Raw genomic sequence first — 18,139 nt, forward strand, 5'->3', positions numbered from 1 at the left:
AAACACAAGGGTAAAAAGCTAGAAGTAGAAAAGAGACAGGTGGGGAAAGCCTATAGTATAGGCACCAGCCGATCTGTACAGCATTTGGATTAGTTTGCATAGTTATGCGTTATGTCATTCTGTATGATTCATGCATAGGAAAAGTTCATTGAGAAATGACCTACAAAAAAAAATCACATGCTTGTAACAAATCTATTTCTTTTTACCCATTTTAATTTCTGTACAATTCACTAAAGCAGTATAAGTTACAAATAATATACTTATGCTCCATGGCTACAGATCACATTAAATAAGGCCTTGTTACTATAGTAGGCAATGGCTACTTTGACAAATGACGTCTGACTGTACACAGATCACTAAATCAATATGCATGTGCCATTAGTCCTGCACCCAGGTCATGCATGACGTTGACATCAACATGTTGTCACTCATCCGTGGCCAAACTCAATAGACCCACAATTCAGCATGTCCCTGAAAAGGAAAATAAATCCAGCAACCGTTATTTTTCATTTACTTACGCCACACTCTGCTTTCTTCTGATTCTACTAATTAATGGAAGTCTTTAGTGGACGACATTAAAAACACGTCCCGGGAAGTTCAATTCACACGTTTGTTGCAAATTAAGAATAAAGGCCAAGGCAGTTAGAACCTGATGTTTGGTGTGTGTATGTACATCTGTGTCTCTGGACTTCTATGTGTGTGTGTGGGTGTGTGTGTTGGGGGGCACATACAGAATGTTTGTCTCCACATGTTCTGGGAAGATGCATTACTGGAAGTGAAAAGGGCTCTTGAAAAACAGGACTTTGCTGTAGAGTGGCCTGTAAAACTCATACAAATCACGCTGAGAGCAGAGTTGTTTGAAAACTTCCCATCAATCAGTAAAATAGCCCCTGTAATGGTCACTTGTCATTATGACTCATGTGTCATGGTAGAGATGTTCGTACCCTGCTTTCCCTACTCACATTCTTCTCATGAATAATTCACTTTATCCATCTGCTGCTTTCTTTATTGCCACATCCATCTGTCAATCCACGCTTCCTCTCAAACTTCAGCTGAGCATCATGTATAAAAGGGAGTTCCTGGAGGGGTTTGAATCCCCAAAAATTCTAAGTTTCTGCTAAGCAGTTATTCAGTTTAATTATGTAGGGCCTAAATATTATTACCAGGATCACATAATCACCTGCATTGATTTGGGCCATTGTTCCATCCACATTTGATTGGGGTTTAGAGGGAGAAAATGCCAGAACCTTCCTCAGTACATCAGGACTAGGAATTCTTCCTAATTAGGGTTTAAAGCTTGTGGGCAGTTAATTTTTAAAGAAATGAAATACTTGTTGATGCACTGTGTCTTCAAAACACACTTGTCATGCTAATAAAAAATGTCATCCTAATAACACACAAAATGTATTATTTACTATGCTGTGTATTTCACAATTTTAGAAACCGAAAACTCTTCTCAGAAGTTTGATTCGGTGAATGTTTTGGGAAAACCTTCAAAACTATTCCTAATAAACCCTGTCCAGAACATAATATATTATCTGCCTGAGGTTAAAATATTGCCATATATTCTCACTCATTCCTTCATTATGGTTTTTTATTCAACATTTACACATTGAATCATTCTGTTATTACAGTTATTCCACAAGAACACAGAAAATGCTCAAACATTTTGAGAAAGTCTGTCAGAGGCTACTTCACAGTTGACATCATTATTTTTAGCTCCCATGAACACAGCAAAATGGTTCACTCTCCATATTAACCCCAGCGTTCAGCCGAGCAGCCGAGGTTTGTGCCTGGAGAAGCCATGATTGAAATCTTACACAGTGAAACCTGACACACCAAATCCATCCTTAGAATTGGCTACAGTATCCAGCTCAGTAATTTTTCAATGGAAATAATATTGCTTTTGAAAATTACAAACACAAAACATATACACTGTGTGTATAATATACAGGTGACATTATATAGTGTGTATGTGCCTGTACATACGAGTATGTGTGTGTGTTTTTATTTGATTTAGTTTTGGTTTGGAAGCCAGAAAAAAAGCAATTAATTAATCTCTTGGAATATTTTGTGTTTCTTTCTTTTTTCTCCTGCTTTTTTGAAGCAAACAGAACAAAGCACGAAATTCCTCAAAAACCTCTCTCCAAGTGTTCAAAACGTCCAAAATGGTGCAACAAATCTCTCAAGAAAGGAATGTAACTTCCAGCATCAAATTAACTAATTCTATCAATGGTGGCAAGCAGCACACTGAATATGTGGACTTCAGTCAAAAAGTAGCCTTTTGGAGAGTTTTTGTATAGAAAACCTATATAATTTCTTTCACTTATTCACAATCAGAAACAACCTAACCAATTAATTTCTCGTTGCTGTGCCCTCTGATCTACTTTATGCTTACCACTCATCTGGAGAAAGGAGTGGGGATTCAAGGGTTTTAAGTCCTTAAATGTACACCTACTTTGGGTACTTGCAACCTAATCTGCTCCCACAATCATTGATCGCAAAAAGGATCTAGCCAACTCTTATTGGCTAGACACACATCGTATTGCCTGCACTGAGACAGTGATTACATCATTGTGATTACTGGAGGCACAAACCGTAAATGTCAACATGGCTACTTGCTTTTCTTTTTATTTGTTTTATTTCATGTTCAGTAATCGTGCAACAACTTGCTAGGCAGATTAACAATGTTGTTTTTTTTGTCAAGTAGACTGCTGACATTATATTAACACTTGCTCAGTAAGTGGAGTGAGTCAAAGGCATTGACATGTGTTAATTAGCATAGCTGAAATGGAAGTGAAATTAAAAGCATCAGTGTGACCTGTGTTGTAGTTTATTACTTTACTAGTTTTATTTGCTTGGGCTCATCCAAGAGATGTGATGCAATATGAATGAACATTAGGTGCCATTGTGAACTATAACGGGGAAACCAAAAACTCTTCTTCTTCTAAATATTTAATAAAATGTCATTACTGGCAAGTACCTGTGAGCAATTTAAAAACTTAAACATAATAATTATTTTACGATATAAATGATTATTCAATAATTACATGGGCTGATTCGATCAATCTAATTCTATATCAGCAATTAACATACAGGCTTGACTCAAAGTACATCAACACCATGACAAATAGCAAAAGTAACCCGGACCAGCACCTCGCACTTGGTATGAATCAACGTTCCATCTAAAATGGGCTGCCACAAGCCAATGATTTATAGCCCACTTAAAAATTCCCCCACAAACACTGCACATCTGTTAGCACATCTGGGAGAGAAGGATAAGCCCAGGAGGAAAGGAAGTAAGAAATGAAAGAGAGAAGAGAGAGGAGATGAGACAGGGAAAGAGAGGAAAGGATGATAAGGCGGGAGGGGGGGGGGAGAAAGTGAGATAGGGAGTGTTACTTCATCTTCTCACAAAATTAAAGGAAAGAGCTATAAAAGGAGATGGTGATCTGATCTGATGATGAATTCTGTTAACTGACCGCTAACAATATTGATTATAATTTTTACCTCTGCGAAATACCCAACAGAATTTTGCTCATCTCCATGCCCGGAAAAATGATTTTAAAATGAACAACTGAATTGAGGCAAGAGAGTGAGAAAAGTGAGGGATGAAGAAGAAAGACTAGAGTGGGAGGGAGAAAAAGAAGAACAGGGCAGTGTGAGTGCAAGGAATGGAAACCAATCAATAAAGACGAAAGTGATCCCAATCTGTACAGGCAATCTGCGCTGCGATCTCCGGTGGGTGATTGCATGTCTCTCTGAGTCATCAAGGTGCGTGGCGGCCCAGGTTTGATTTAAGAGGGCTGGGGTGGGACTGAGAGTGCTGGAGTCCTGCGTGTGGCTAAGCATGTTCTAAGATCGCCTGGGGTGCAGGGAGTGCACGACACAGGCGGAGGACGGGTGACAGGATCTCACAAAGTAGAACACACCTCACAAACAGCATGTCATCAGAATCCTATAATGCACTCACTCTGCCAACACTTTGAAATAAGCCTGTGTGAGTTCAGTGAAAAACAACAGCTTCATTATCCAGTGATTTCCAAAGGCATGTAGAACGCAGAATAGCACTTGATTAATCTTCTCATGGGGAAACTACTTGCCGGAATGTCTCAGTCTATCCATTTGCATTTTGGGAAAAGTGTGACTCATTTTGTTTATTTGTGTTTAGTTTATTTTTTATTTTTTTCAGATTGGACTTGCACATCTCAGAAGTTGAACATGATGAAGGGCAATAGACGGTTTAAAGCCTTTTTAATGCCTTTCAATTTCAAATAGACATATTCAATTGTAATGTGCTTTTCTTTTCCGGTTTTATGGCTGTCATTAATTCAACATGAAGTAATGAAAGAAATCTCATTACACACATTTCATTTCACAAGAAGCAAGAGATATATATTAATAAGTCATGAACTTGGTTGAATATTAATATTTGTCAATGTTAGAGCTAATAAAAGCAAAGACTCATGTACCAGAGATCATCATGATTAATATGAAGCTTAATTCTCAAAAAACATTTGAGAAAATCCTATTTCTCCTGGAACATTTTGGTAATGTTCCTGTGACATATCTGGGCTCCTTTATGCAACTGAAATATACTACCATTAAATTTAAATAAGCACTGTAGTACATTGAATAATGCATTTGAATACATTGAGGCACTCCAAATGTGTTTTCCAGTGCATGCCAATATGTTGTTATTTTTGCTTCATACTATATTCTGCTGGCTATATTCAGATATACACTTAGTGGCCACTTTAATAGGTACTCCTCATCAACACAAATAGCCTGCTTTTCCAAACAGTAAATCGTGTGGCTGTAACTCAATATATAAAGCATAGTGCCATGCTGAAGAACCAAACATTATAAACATGCAAGACACTAATGTAAGTAACTTTCACCCATGGTATTGTTGGTGCCAGATGTGGTTGCTGAAACAGCTGCGCTCCTGGGAATTTCTCACCCTACAGTTTCTAGAGAATACAGAGAATGGAGCAATAAACAAAACCATCCAGTGAGCAGCAGTTCTATGTGCAAAACCCCCCTTGTAAACAAGAGTGGCCAGAGGAGAATGGGAAAATTCATTCAAGCTAGCTGAAAGGCCACAAATGCTGAAATAACAGTGGCTTACAACATTGGTGTGCAGAAAGACATTTCCAAGTGCACACTGCATCAAACCTTGGAGTGGATGGGGAAGAATCAAAGACCTTTGCAGGTCCCACTACTGCCAGCTAAGAACAGGAAGATGAGGCTACATTGGGCATTTGATCACCAAAACTGGACGATTTGAAGACTGGAAAAATATTTCAGTCTGACAAATATCAATTTCTGTCGCAACATGCAGATGGTAGGGTCGGAATTTGGTGCAACCAGCATGAATCCATGGATCCATCCTGCATGGTGGTGGCGGTGTAATGGTGTGTGTTTTTTTGGCACACATTAAGTCCCTTATTAGGTCTATCCTTTCACAAATGGATGCATCTAGCAGGATAATGCACCATGTCACAAAATTATCTCAAGCTTGTTCCATGAATATGACAGTGTCTTCAGTTTATTCTAATGGCCTGTACAGTCTCTGGATCTGTACCCAATCAAGCACCTTCGGGCTGAGATGGAATGGGAGGTTTATAGCATGAATGTGTGGCTGAAAAATATGCAGAAACTGCACAATGCTATTGAGTCAGCATGGACCAAAATCCCTAAGGAATGTTTCCAGAACCTTGCTGGATTCATGCTGCGAAGAATCCAGGCTATTCTGGAGACAAAAGGGGGTCCTACCCAGTACTAGATATGTGTACCTAATAAAGAGTATATATCAATTAGACTGAAGCAACAATAATTAGTTTAATTTGCAATATATGTCTATATACTTTTGAAGAGAGGAGAGTTTTCTCTAGCATAGATGTCTGCACAATACTAAATTCCTATGCCTTGCAGCAGGGCCCCTCCTTCTCCAGGTACCAAATCTCCCAAGGACAACAAATAAGTCAGAAATATGGCATGTACGTGTGTCTGTGCATGTGTGTGTTCTTTCTGTCTATTCTGTCTATTCCTTATTACATTTCTAGACATCCAAGCAGGTATGCTTGGTCTTTCTCCTTATCCTCCCCCCCTGCCATCCTGCCAAGCTATGACCCCATGCTGCCCAGGACTCTGAAAGCAACTGACAGATAAAGACAAAAAATTATTACTGATTTAAAGCTTGTTTATGTAACGTTGAAGACTAAGAGGTCACTATGTGCTTATTCAGTATTCACGCTATATGACCAGACAAAGCCAATCTTTCACTTTGTTAGATCTTACATGCTAATGTATTAACCATTTTCTGTACCAACCAGACATAGAAATATGTATGTTATTGGTAAAATACTTTTTTTTATTAAAATCAGGGACTGCCTCTGTTTTCTTCAGTTTGGGTTTGTCCATCTTGTTGTGTGTAAGTGTCAAACGCTTTCTGCAGAAATAAATCCTATTTCTTATTTCGATATACCTTGTCATGCCTGGTTATTCTAAGAAGAATTTTTAATGATTTTCTCCATTCAAATGCAGAATTTCATATTTAAAGTAGCAGTTAAATGCTGAAAACATTATCAGATCAATTTTCCATTTTATACTGTAACATGTCTATGGTGTAATGTTTTATATGATGCTATTGATATACTCACCAAATTAGTCTGTTTTCTGTAATTCCTGAGTGAAAGACTGAACATCACAGTTTATGATGATGTAGGAATATGAATATAGGCACAATAATATTAATATTATATAAACAAATATAGTAGTAATAGTTTTAACACTGCCATGACTGATTTGAACCTACAACACTATAACAGGAGAGTGTGTCTAAACACATTTTACCGCAGTTCATTGAAAAATACAGGTAACAAATTCTGAAAGTGACCATACACTGTATATTGTCCATATGAGAATGGGTTGCAATATTTTAATAATACATATTATGCCTCCCACCCATTTTCTCCACAATTTTGAATTCCCAAGCATATGGGTCACATCTGGGCTTAGGCTGCAGTCCCCACTACCAATGTGGGAAAATGTGGACAAGCACACACTCTCCTCCAAAGCATGTGATGTCACCAGCTGCTTCTTTTCACACTGCAGCCCACAAGCCAAGCTCACACGAATATGAGAGGAAGGACACTTCCTGTGCAGCTTTAGTAAGAAGACCACAAGAGACAATTGAGGTGCAGAGAGAAGCAGATTCCAGCTGATTGAACCCTCCTTAACCCTGGGAGATGTTATCGCCGATTATCCATCATTCTTCAGGTCCAGATTTGGCATTGGCACTGCTGGGGTTTGATTTCAGAGCGTAGGGACCGGCCATGCCATCAAATGTTTCATACATATCAAATATCTTTGACAATACTATACATCAAATAAATCGATGAAACATATTTGAGAACATTTATTTTTACCATTCCACACTGCTGCTCTCCCAGGCTAAACTGTCTCCAACTCTCTGATGCAAACATTTAACATAGTTTCAGCAAGCTTCCATGGCCTCAGCTACAAACTTAGCCATTTGCTTTGTTATTAAAATTAAATTTTACTTTGCCACTTGATAATGCATTTACTCTTTTTGAAATGCAGCCCTACTGATCTGAGTTTAATTGAAGTGAATCACTTGCCCTGACACAACTGATGTGATTATTCATCTCAGTAGTGAATTTGTTTTGCATCGCTGCTTAGGCTCAAAGTTTCTTGTGATTTTCCTCTTGATATTTTGCATTCCCCAGCACTGTGGCCCAAAATTCGAATCTGTGACCCTAGTAATGAAGTCTGAAAAAAGAGTGGTCCCAGTACTGAGTTCTGGGAAGATTAAAAAAATAATTCACTTTTCAGAGGTTTTTTTTGTTGTTGGTATTTTTCCAATTTTAGTGTATGTTTTCAGTTGGCCAAGTTCTTGATTGTGTGCGATGAAGGATATTTTAGATACCTGCAGAAGTTTCTGATGCCCGGCTAGCTTTACAATGGCTGGTTTAGGGACCTTTGTGGTTTCATAGTTTAAAGGAAAAAATAAAATAAAAAAAGAACACACTTTAAGTAACTCCAAGGCAGTTTGTATATATACACCCAGAGGATGCACATATGGATACAGATTTTGTTCACTTTATATCTTGCTTCTTTCCTTGAGCACACTGGCCTCAGATTGAATGTGAAAAGTTTCAACCAAAAATAAGACAAAACTCTTTTCATAACGTAATATACACACGTATACACTCTGGAGACATAACGTCACTGCACAAGCTTTGGAGTTGCATGAAGTGTTTTTTTATTTTTTTATTTTATTCGCTTTGAACTATGAAACCTCAAATGCCTCCACACCAGCCATTTTAAAGCAGAAAAAGGAAGCTCTAAGAAGTAATATATTCCTTTAAAGAGTATATATTTTTATTCATAGGAAAATAATTTTTCAAGATACGAGGAGAAAAGTCAATGTCTGCTTCATTATCCTGTCCTGTCTGACATACAGAGATGATTTGATTATAGCTAAAAGATTTGAATGGAAAGAGATGAATATAAGGATGGGGAAAGGAGAGGATGAGGGGGAAAGGGAAAAGAAAAAAGGAGCGAAGCAGAAGACAGAAAGAGTGGCCAAAAGAAAGAACCAAAAAGAAAAGTGGGGAGAGGTGAGGTCACAAAGAAGGCGTTTAAACTCCCTAAATCCATGTCTTTCCTTGACAATTTAAGTCTGTCCCATTTTTAAATGGCACTAGCATATCAGAAAATCAATTTATGCCCACAAGTATTGTCTTTAAGGCTTACATGAACTCTGCTTGAAGAAACTTGTCCTGTCTTGTCAGTTAGCACTCTGCAATTTGTGCATCAGTCGAACACAGTGTGCAGACATTTTTTTTCAAAAAGCTTGAAATATTGCCAATGATAGTGTGCAACCATTTGTTATTATTGTTTAAAAAAATATATATATTATTTTTAAAAAGCAGCATTGATCCAGCATTGTCTCTCGGCTGCTGAAAGCATATTGATCCAAGACAAAATGTTGCTTGCATCATAGTGGAGCTCCAAATATTTGTTTTATTCTCAAAATAATATTTAAAAATTGACACAAGGCTTTAGAGGTTTCCTCCAACTGCAAGCCTCTAATTTCTCATCTGAACCAATGTGCAATGTTTGAATGTTTGGACATATGGTTCTGTAATCCCTTTATGACACTTGCCATTAGTGTTCTTTAGCAATAAACAGATTGTGCACTGTTACTCTCTTCCAGTTCTGGTGGGGGCACATGCCATTATGAAAGCCTTTGTCTCCCTTTTTTCTTACCTGTCCTTTTCCCCAGGTACCAATTAAGGTAATTGGCTGCACCTGGGCAGGGCCTTTAAAAGGAGGCTGATTCCAGTCATGCTGTCTTCAATCATGAATCTGCTGTCTGAACCTTTGGCAAATGCATGACATACAATTTCAAGTTACTTGGTCATTTATTTCATGCGTTATGACGTTATTTTTAGATTTTTCCCTGCAGAAGCGCATGTACTGAAAATGTATAGCCATTTTCATGATGAACTGACTTTACATTCAAAAGTTATGAGCATTATTTGACAAGTCACGCCCACATCAATTTTACTGGTTCCTTATTTATTCATTTTAACATAACAAAATTCTGTATTGCATTTTTGATGATCTTCGGCCTATGGGGAGTGTATACCAAATATTCTGCAAATCTGTATGTTTTTGTAGGAGCAGAAGCATTTCAATATTTCATACTTCCCAAGTATTTATCTCTTCATTTTTTTATTGTGACCCCCCAACATTTGAAAATGACCCCCTAAAAAAGTAGCAGACCAATTTGGCCCTCTCTAAATGAATCCTGGATCAAACTGGACATCAATGCCTCTATAATAATACTGGGCTTTCATTCACATTCACTGATTAGTAGACCATGAAGGAGGTAGCTGGGGTAAAAATCAATGGAAAATAAATTAAAGCCAGTAGCATGCTCAATTAATCAATCAGTCAGAGTTTACCTAATATACTTAATATATTCAAAAATAATCCATTAGTGGATCATGAACACCATAACTGAACAACATTTACTTAAACATCCAACTGGTGTGTACCCAGAATTAAGCTTGGAAATAAAATGAATTGTATTTTTGTCTAGCCTTTTGTAAGGTCATGTCATGTGAATTATGTTTTGTCTGTCAGGTCAGGGGTTAAGCATGTATGTATGTATGTGTAAACTGTGTAGAGGACTAACTGTAGACAAAAATATGATGACAGGTCACAAGGTCTAATTACACAAACCAGAACCAAGCTGCTCATGTCATACCAGGCAAATGGCCACCTGTTGTGGTGTCAAGTGATCCCACAGGACAATGTTCTTCCACCAGACTATAATCATCCAAAAGAAAATTTGCTTTGAAATTACTTGGATGTTTTATGCTTGTTTTCAGGATGGGATTTCCCACCTGAAAACCTCTCCTCACTCCCATGCATTTAAATCTACATACGGTCCTTTGCATTTTGGTGTATTGTTCCATGTTTTGTCTTTTGTCTTCAGTTTTGCATTCTGTCCTTTGTGCACACTCTTTTTATTAATGTATTAATTTAATCTGTACTGTCATTTGGTCAATGCCAGTTGTTTTTAAATGTGCTTAATGAGTTGACTTCATTTTCAAAACTTGGCCAGAATTACAACTATTATCTTATGTGTAACACTAACATAATCTCACAATATACAATAATTATGACATATAAGGAATTAAAGCTTTTTTGTAACAAAGAGTTTAAAATCATAAGCGCTCATTTTGGGTATCATTCACTATTTTCAACAGTGAGGCTTTGCAATGAGCAAGCAATGCTCATGACAATTTCTATGGCAACAAGGAATTTGACATTCCCAGCCAATGAGGCTCACAAAGATCTCGCTTATTGTACCATCAAACAAAATCAGGGGACAAATAATTTAATCCCTAGTTTCATTGAAAGGAACAAAATAATGTATGTATTTATTTTATTTAATCCAGTGCTGTGGTGGAGAGCTGGAAAGAACATTAATTGTTTGGTAATGAGAGCTGGGGTCTGGTGTGGCGTAAACATGACAGTTGGAGTGACAGAGCTGAATGCTGGGAAACGAGGAGCACAAAAGCACCTTGGAGAAGATCCCCCCGTCTCCTTTCGTCAGAGTTTTTTTTTTGTCTTAATTGCAATTCATCCATCATTTCTTCATGACTGATTCCCGCTTTTGCTCCAGAGCCAGCGGTGTCGAGTACATCAACACAGTGGCAGTCCAGAGTACATACGTACGGAGGAGCAATTAAAGCGAGCCGGATGGAGAGAACTTCCTGACACTCCCAGGTCTGCGTTTGTCTCGGTTAGCATACAGATGAGCCGTGTCCATGGCTGAGGGCCTGCACTGAGCTCTAATGAGGTTCGCAAGAGCTGCTTTGGGTCCGGCGAGCCTAAGCTGCTTTAACCTTTACCACCACAAAGCGCACCGTCACAAAACCTGACTGCAATCAATTAAACATGGCAGGCTGTGCACTCCATCACCGAAATGTTATGACTCATAACTCAGAGAGGAGGAAAGTGATAATGGATATAACACATAACACGAGCGAATGGATATTCAAATAATATTTGGTACTGGCTTTTCGTATGCACTTGAATAAACGTTTCATGACAAGAGGCAGAGGGTGTTTATGCCATACATTTTAGACAGGTGCAGCACAAATTCAAATCAAGACAAAAACTTCATAACCCTCCACAATGACCTTCTACCAAAAAAATTTTTTTTCAATACAGTCCTTTTCAGTGCATCACTGCTTTCCGTACATTAACTGACATGATTTATCCTACTGGAAATTTGGAGACCATTTCTTTAAGGGTGGTGAGGACATAAATTTTACATTTCTGAGGAAATGAAAGCCTGGAATGCCATAGAAAGTTAAGGATTTTGAATTATAGTGAGAGGGGCTTCGTTTTTGTCGCTTACTAAAAACAGCCAGAGCTGAGCCTTTCTGTTGTGTTCAGAGTCTGAGTTAGGCTATTAAGTGATATCCTTACAAACAGAACAACTGGTACCTTTATTTTTCACAGTAAGAGGGACACGTTTTATATCACCTTGAGTGGATGAATTCATTTCCAGCTTGAGTTGCGTCTTTATGGTCTACTCTGAAAGGTCGTAAAAAAAATTTTGATCCGGGCGATCGCTATAATCAATAGTGCTATTATCCATAACAACATGGTTATGGATAAAAAGTACTGCCAAGCTCTCAATAAAGCATGACCTTCACGGGACCAATGGATTAAGAATGAACACCAGCAAAACAATTACCTCTGCTGGTTTCCCCTCCCCGCGCTGCTCGTACATCACTGTTTATCAAAATCGAAATCCTCGCAGCGTATTGAGCCCCGCGCGACCACGGGGCCTCTGTCCAGATCGATGATCGATTGCATAAAAAAGGGCCGCTCTTATTTTCAGCCCCCTCTCTCCGGGCTAGCCCTGAAGGAAGCGCAGGGTTTAATTTCAGAGGCTTTAAAAATTTCGAGATCCATCGATATAGTCGGCCACGCTGCGCTCCTCAAAAAAAAAAAAAATGAGTGTCGTTTGTTACCGTGTCGCAGAGGCGGAAATAAAAACCCATCAGAGGGCTTACTGTGTATATTAAATGTGCTCCCGTTAGCGTGATAACTGTGGGAGTTATTATTCCGCGCACACGCAGGTGGCTCGGACGCATCAGTCAGGCATGACGGTACAGCATTTGGGCCGTCGTTTAGCCATCTCACTTTAAATACCCAATGCGTATGGAAGGAAGGAGCAAATGAAGGGCTTCCTTGAATAATCTGCTGGCTGGACAGAATCCTCTTGTTTCCAGGGGCCTAATGAGGAACTCCATCAATTAGCCTATTTACGACCTTAGCCAGAAGGTCCAGCAGAGGAGGACCTGCATTTCTTTCATGTTACATTCACCCAATTGCTCACTAGGAGACCGCTTTTTTTGTTTATGCCACTTGCAACTTTCCTTTTGCTGCTGTAAAATAGCTTCATCCATCTATATATCTGGGCTTTTAGTGGGACACACTAAAAAGGGGTGGAGACTTTGTAAATATTCTCTGAATGTTCCCATGAATATACTGAAGAATGCCTCAATTGTGCCTTCTCTTTGCATGTCTTGCTTATAAATAAGACAAATGCTTCCAAAGGACATACAGCAACCCATGATACTCACAGTTTTCCATTTCTAAATAATTGCAGATAAATGATAATCCTGTGAATGTTTTTTAGAGTTATTATTATCATTATTTTTAATTATTGTGAACTATTTACTAGGGGGACAACGCAAAGACAAAAAAGGAGGACAGGGAGTTACAACACTCCATGTGTATACAAGCAATCCATCCAAAGAATACCATAAATAAAAATATTTATGAAATAGTAGCTACACAAGGTTCTTATTATCTTATTATTAAGTAATGACAATGCCAGACCAGTTGCTGTCTCCCAGGCCCTGAGGGTTTGCTATGGACGATCTGTTGAGTCTGGCTGTAGTTCTTTCCAGAAGAATTATATCCAAAAGGTAACTACCCCACACAGCACTATAGGTTAAGGGTTCAAGATTCTTCTCGATATGCAATCAAAATTCTATGAAGAATCATGTGGTAAAAACAGGCCCCAGTCAGGGCCAGAAGGGCTGGGTGTTCTCCTCACACTGTTGAATACTTCTTCAAAATATACACACTTCACAGAGTTTGATGCAACTGGATTTATTGCAGGTGATTCAAAGATAACATGCAAGAACCTGGGCTGGTCTGCGCAGATCAATACAAACACTCTCCAAGCACTCCACAAGACACTCACAAAAACACACACTGAATTCCCCTCCGACAAACACTCCTTTTTATCCTATTTTGTCAGCCCCTCCTGTTATTCTGTCAGCTCCTCCTGTTGTGGAGCTTTAAACTTGGTACTTCCCACATGCTTACACCATTTTACTTGACTCTTTCCAATACATCATTGTTTCTCATTTTCTGTCCAGATTTTACACCATTATTTCCAAAACAGGTATTCATCTCATCCAACCCCTGCCAGTTCTAACACTCATGACATGGTCTGTTTGAAAAGCCATGTTTACATTATAGGAGACTGTGCTTACATTATATGAATGTTTCTGCTGGTTTTTTATAATTTGACCACGGTCTGACCACTCTAATTCTACAAGTGATAAGTAATGTTAATGCAATGATATGATCCATCATAGTGGTGATGGCTGTAAGCTCTAGTGCACCTCCCTTCCACTATCATCTAGCAACATCAATACCTCTGTGAATAAGGGGGTTGTAATATTAAATACAAGTCCCTGTAGCACCCAGAGTACAAGCTTGACAAGTTCAAAATGAACTTCATTTAGAATCTTCTGAGGGAGGGTCACATAGGCTCTATGAACTATTAACTTTTTGAAGAAATTAATATTCTTGCTCACCGTATCCCAATCAGGCGTAACCCCCAACTTCTGTAAAACTTTCTCCCATTTGAATGTATAATGTAGAGGTTTCAAATTAGACCAGGATAATTTGCTGTAAAGAAAGGAAACAAATATTGTAATGTTAGAAGGTAGCTTAAAAAAAACGAATGTTCAAGCTGTTGAGACTGTGGCATAGTTTTTAGAGACAGGCCACCCGCTACAACTGAATCCTGAGATATAGAAAAAAGAGGTTATTCGATTATGTACTTTCCCTGTATTCACAGGCCCTGAATCCAGTGAAATTTTGAATTACTGATGTTTATATACCCCAATGCTTAGGTTAACTTGGAATAGGAGGACTTGAATCATTGAATGGCATTGTTGTAATCAATATCGGTTTTAAAAAAACAAATGAAACAAATGCTGACGTCATTGTTTGATTCAAAAATACAAATTTGAGTAGTACAGAGAAAAAAAACAACCAATATGACACGACTATGCCAACACTTCTGTATTTAACTGTAAATAGTTACAAGTAATGTGGGGACTATTACCTGGAATGTGTTACTACTCCCACTTGCACATAATGAATCTGAGGCGCTGCACATAGATCACATCAGAAGCATGAAGCATGCCATTGTCTGTCTGTGAGCAGGTGGTGGAGAGAGCGGAGCGGTTTCCAGAGCGATCGTGTGTTATTCCATTATTTGCCTTGCCCTACACCCCAACCCCTGAAAAAAGACTGAAGTCAGCATGTGCTGATGGCTGGACCCCAATACAGGTGCTCCCTGCTTAGAGCTGCCATCAGACCTCTTCATCAGGCCCAGCAAGAAACCGTAGCAAAGCAGAAATGTACACCGTTGTCCTCAATCACACCATGCCCCGTTCCCTGACAGCACAGAACTGCTCTTTACCATTTATATCCTTTGAAAATGCAAGAGGGTCTTAATGGAGCATCTTGTTCCTATGAGGCACAAGACTTATATGACAGGTAAGAGAATGGGACCGTGCTGCTGGGATTTTATCTACATGCCAGAGAAAATAAATAATGTGAAATAAAATCATGCAATATTTTAGTAGCATTTCAGAACTCAGTTAAATATACCAGGCTGGCATAGTGGGTGGTATGGTATGTGGCTTGAACCATACATGTTTGGAGCTTTACACATCCTATGTGTGCAGGATTTCTTTGAGTACTTCCTGAAAGACCATCTTGGCTAATTGCGCATCTCTGAATTGCCCCTATAGGTGTTTACATCATGAGCCATGCTAAAGACTGGGGCCCTTACTGGGGTGCCATCTTTGACCCATTGCCTTTGTATCACAGATAATCTTAATAAAATAATGTCAATGCTGTATTTATCACTTTCAGCATTACAGTGCACGTCCTATTTTTTCCCCAGCCATGGGAATTGACTGAGGGGTGTGGTGAATATCATTTTGATGTGGCTCCTGACCACAACAACAGGCCGTGGCAAGCTCAACGCCACTGAGGACGGAGTGGAGGCCAGGTTAAAACAGAGGCCGTGGCTGTGTGCCTGAGCAGTGTTCTCTAATTCATTTTTAAGTGAGTCGAGCATAAAGGCACCGCGGCGGGCGCGGTGATGTGGGAGGCTGGGAGCGCTATTGAGCAGTGCGGTCACGCCGCTCGGCCTCCCTCTCCTGAGAGAGCGCTATTCAGCCAGCTCACAGCGCACAATCACTGCCAGAGAGGCACGGGGGGGGGGGGGGGGGGGGGGGGGGGGGCGGGGGGGAAGAATGGGGGAGAGACTAACCTGACTTATATGATGGGTAATGAAAGGAAGAGAGTCTGTGCTGTTTTTTTTAAGGGGGTTTTACTGGAGCTAATGCCAGGGCCCGGAGCATTCCAGCCTCCTCAATGACACCAAGGGCTTAAGTGATGAGGGATATTTCTGAGTCATATTTAATCTGTTTTACATTATACTGAAATCTGTTTCAAATCCAGCGATACTTCATGAATAGTACACTCGGTGTACTATTATTACATGATTTGTTTTGTATGCCGATACATAATGAAAGGGCTTTTGTCATCATCCAGACACTTCTGAGAACACATTCAGTAAGCCAATCATTTCCAAATAACATGCAGTTCAGTGCAGTTTAGGAACAAATATTAGTTCATAAAATTCATCAAAATAAATTATTTTTGTATATTTTGTTATATTTTGGTGGGTTATTTACAGCACAATATGAAATTAAATATAATTAAATGAAATGTTCAGCCAACTCATGGAAAAGAAGCACTAACAGCATCACTGTTTAATGAGGACTAAATGTCCATGTTTATTAGCGAGATATAATTAGCAATTTAGGTGCAGAAGCTAGCAAACCTTAGCTGGCTACAGTCATTTCTTTAGTCAAACATGTTGCTGTGGACATCCTGGCTTTCTGATCTGACCACATTTGCGGTTCAATTCAATCATATTATCCCATTGAAGATTAATTTGTAAAAAGTAGAAAATTGGCTTCCATTTTAGAAATGAAATTTGCTTTAGCCTTGAGAGCAAGAGGATACTCATTGCAAGGAGAGACAATTTTCTTTCAATTTGTTTTAGACTATGGATACATGCACATATCCTCAACTACATTACAAACCTTGGAAAGAGTTTTTCATAATGGACTACATTTTCATTATGGGTGCCAAATTGCTAACCCACCACTGTCCTTTATATGAATGGCCCAAATTAATATCCATAAATCTACATGAAACCATCCCATATTCTTTTCTCAGTCTTCTTCCTGTTACCTCTGCTGAATAGGAATTCCAGTCAGCATTAGTTTCACTCCAGTGGTATTGTACTTCTTATGGTTCCACGTGGGATGACATGGTAATTTATTGAAACAGTTGAGAATTGTTTGTGTGTTGTTCTGAATTATTTTTAAAATCCAAAATGTCTACATTACCTGCAGTACTACACTGCCACAGAAGCATTGTGCATTTTGTGTATTCAAGTTTACAGATAATAAATTGTGTTACCATTGCACCTACATGTGGCCACAGCCAATTTCAGCTGCTTTTCAGTACCACTTGAAATCTGATAGAGGGGAAATAACCAGTCGGTGACAATATATCACTCTGCAAATACAAAGAGCCAATTGCCGAGATCCCAAAAGACTAAGTGTCACACTCAACTCTTTGCGGTCCCTGGACCTGATCTGTCACCTCATGAGTGATGCAGAGAGAGAGAGAGAGAGAGAGGGAGAGAGAGAGAGAGAGAGAGAGAGAGAGAGAGAGAGAGGGAGAGAGGGAGAGAGAGAGCACGTAGGGCTCAGAGGAATTATACCCTTCAAGAACAATTCTTTTCTTTATATCTTTATAGCTCATGGTCAATGAAGACAGACATCAGATCCCAGGCCACCAGATTCACAATGTTTGTTTGTTTGTATGTGTGAGCATGTGTGTACATTATCTGAGATTTGATGAGATTCCTATTCCAGGGCTGGCCAACCCTGTTCCTGGAGTCCTAACATCCTGTATGTCTTAATTTCCACCCTAATATGGCATACCTGATTCAACTAATTAGCAGCTCAGCAAGATCTCTAGCTGAATGAGGTGTGCTTTGTTAGGGTTGGAATAAAAACCTACAGGACGGTAGATCAGGGTTGGGCAGCCCTGCTCTATTCCCTTTTGTGTAGGGGTGCACAACAAAGGCCCAACCATCACGGGATTTGCACCA

Source organism: Anguilla anguilla, chromosome 7 (assembly GCF_013347855.1).
Source record: "Anguilla anguilla isolate fAngAng1 chromosome 7, fAngAng1.pri, whole genome shotgun sequence".
Classification (NCBI taxonomy): domain Eukaryota; kingdom Metazoa; phylum Chordata; class Actinopteri; order Anguilliformes; family Anguillidae; genus Anguilla; species Anguilla anguilla.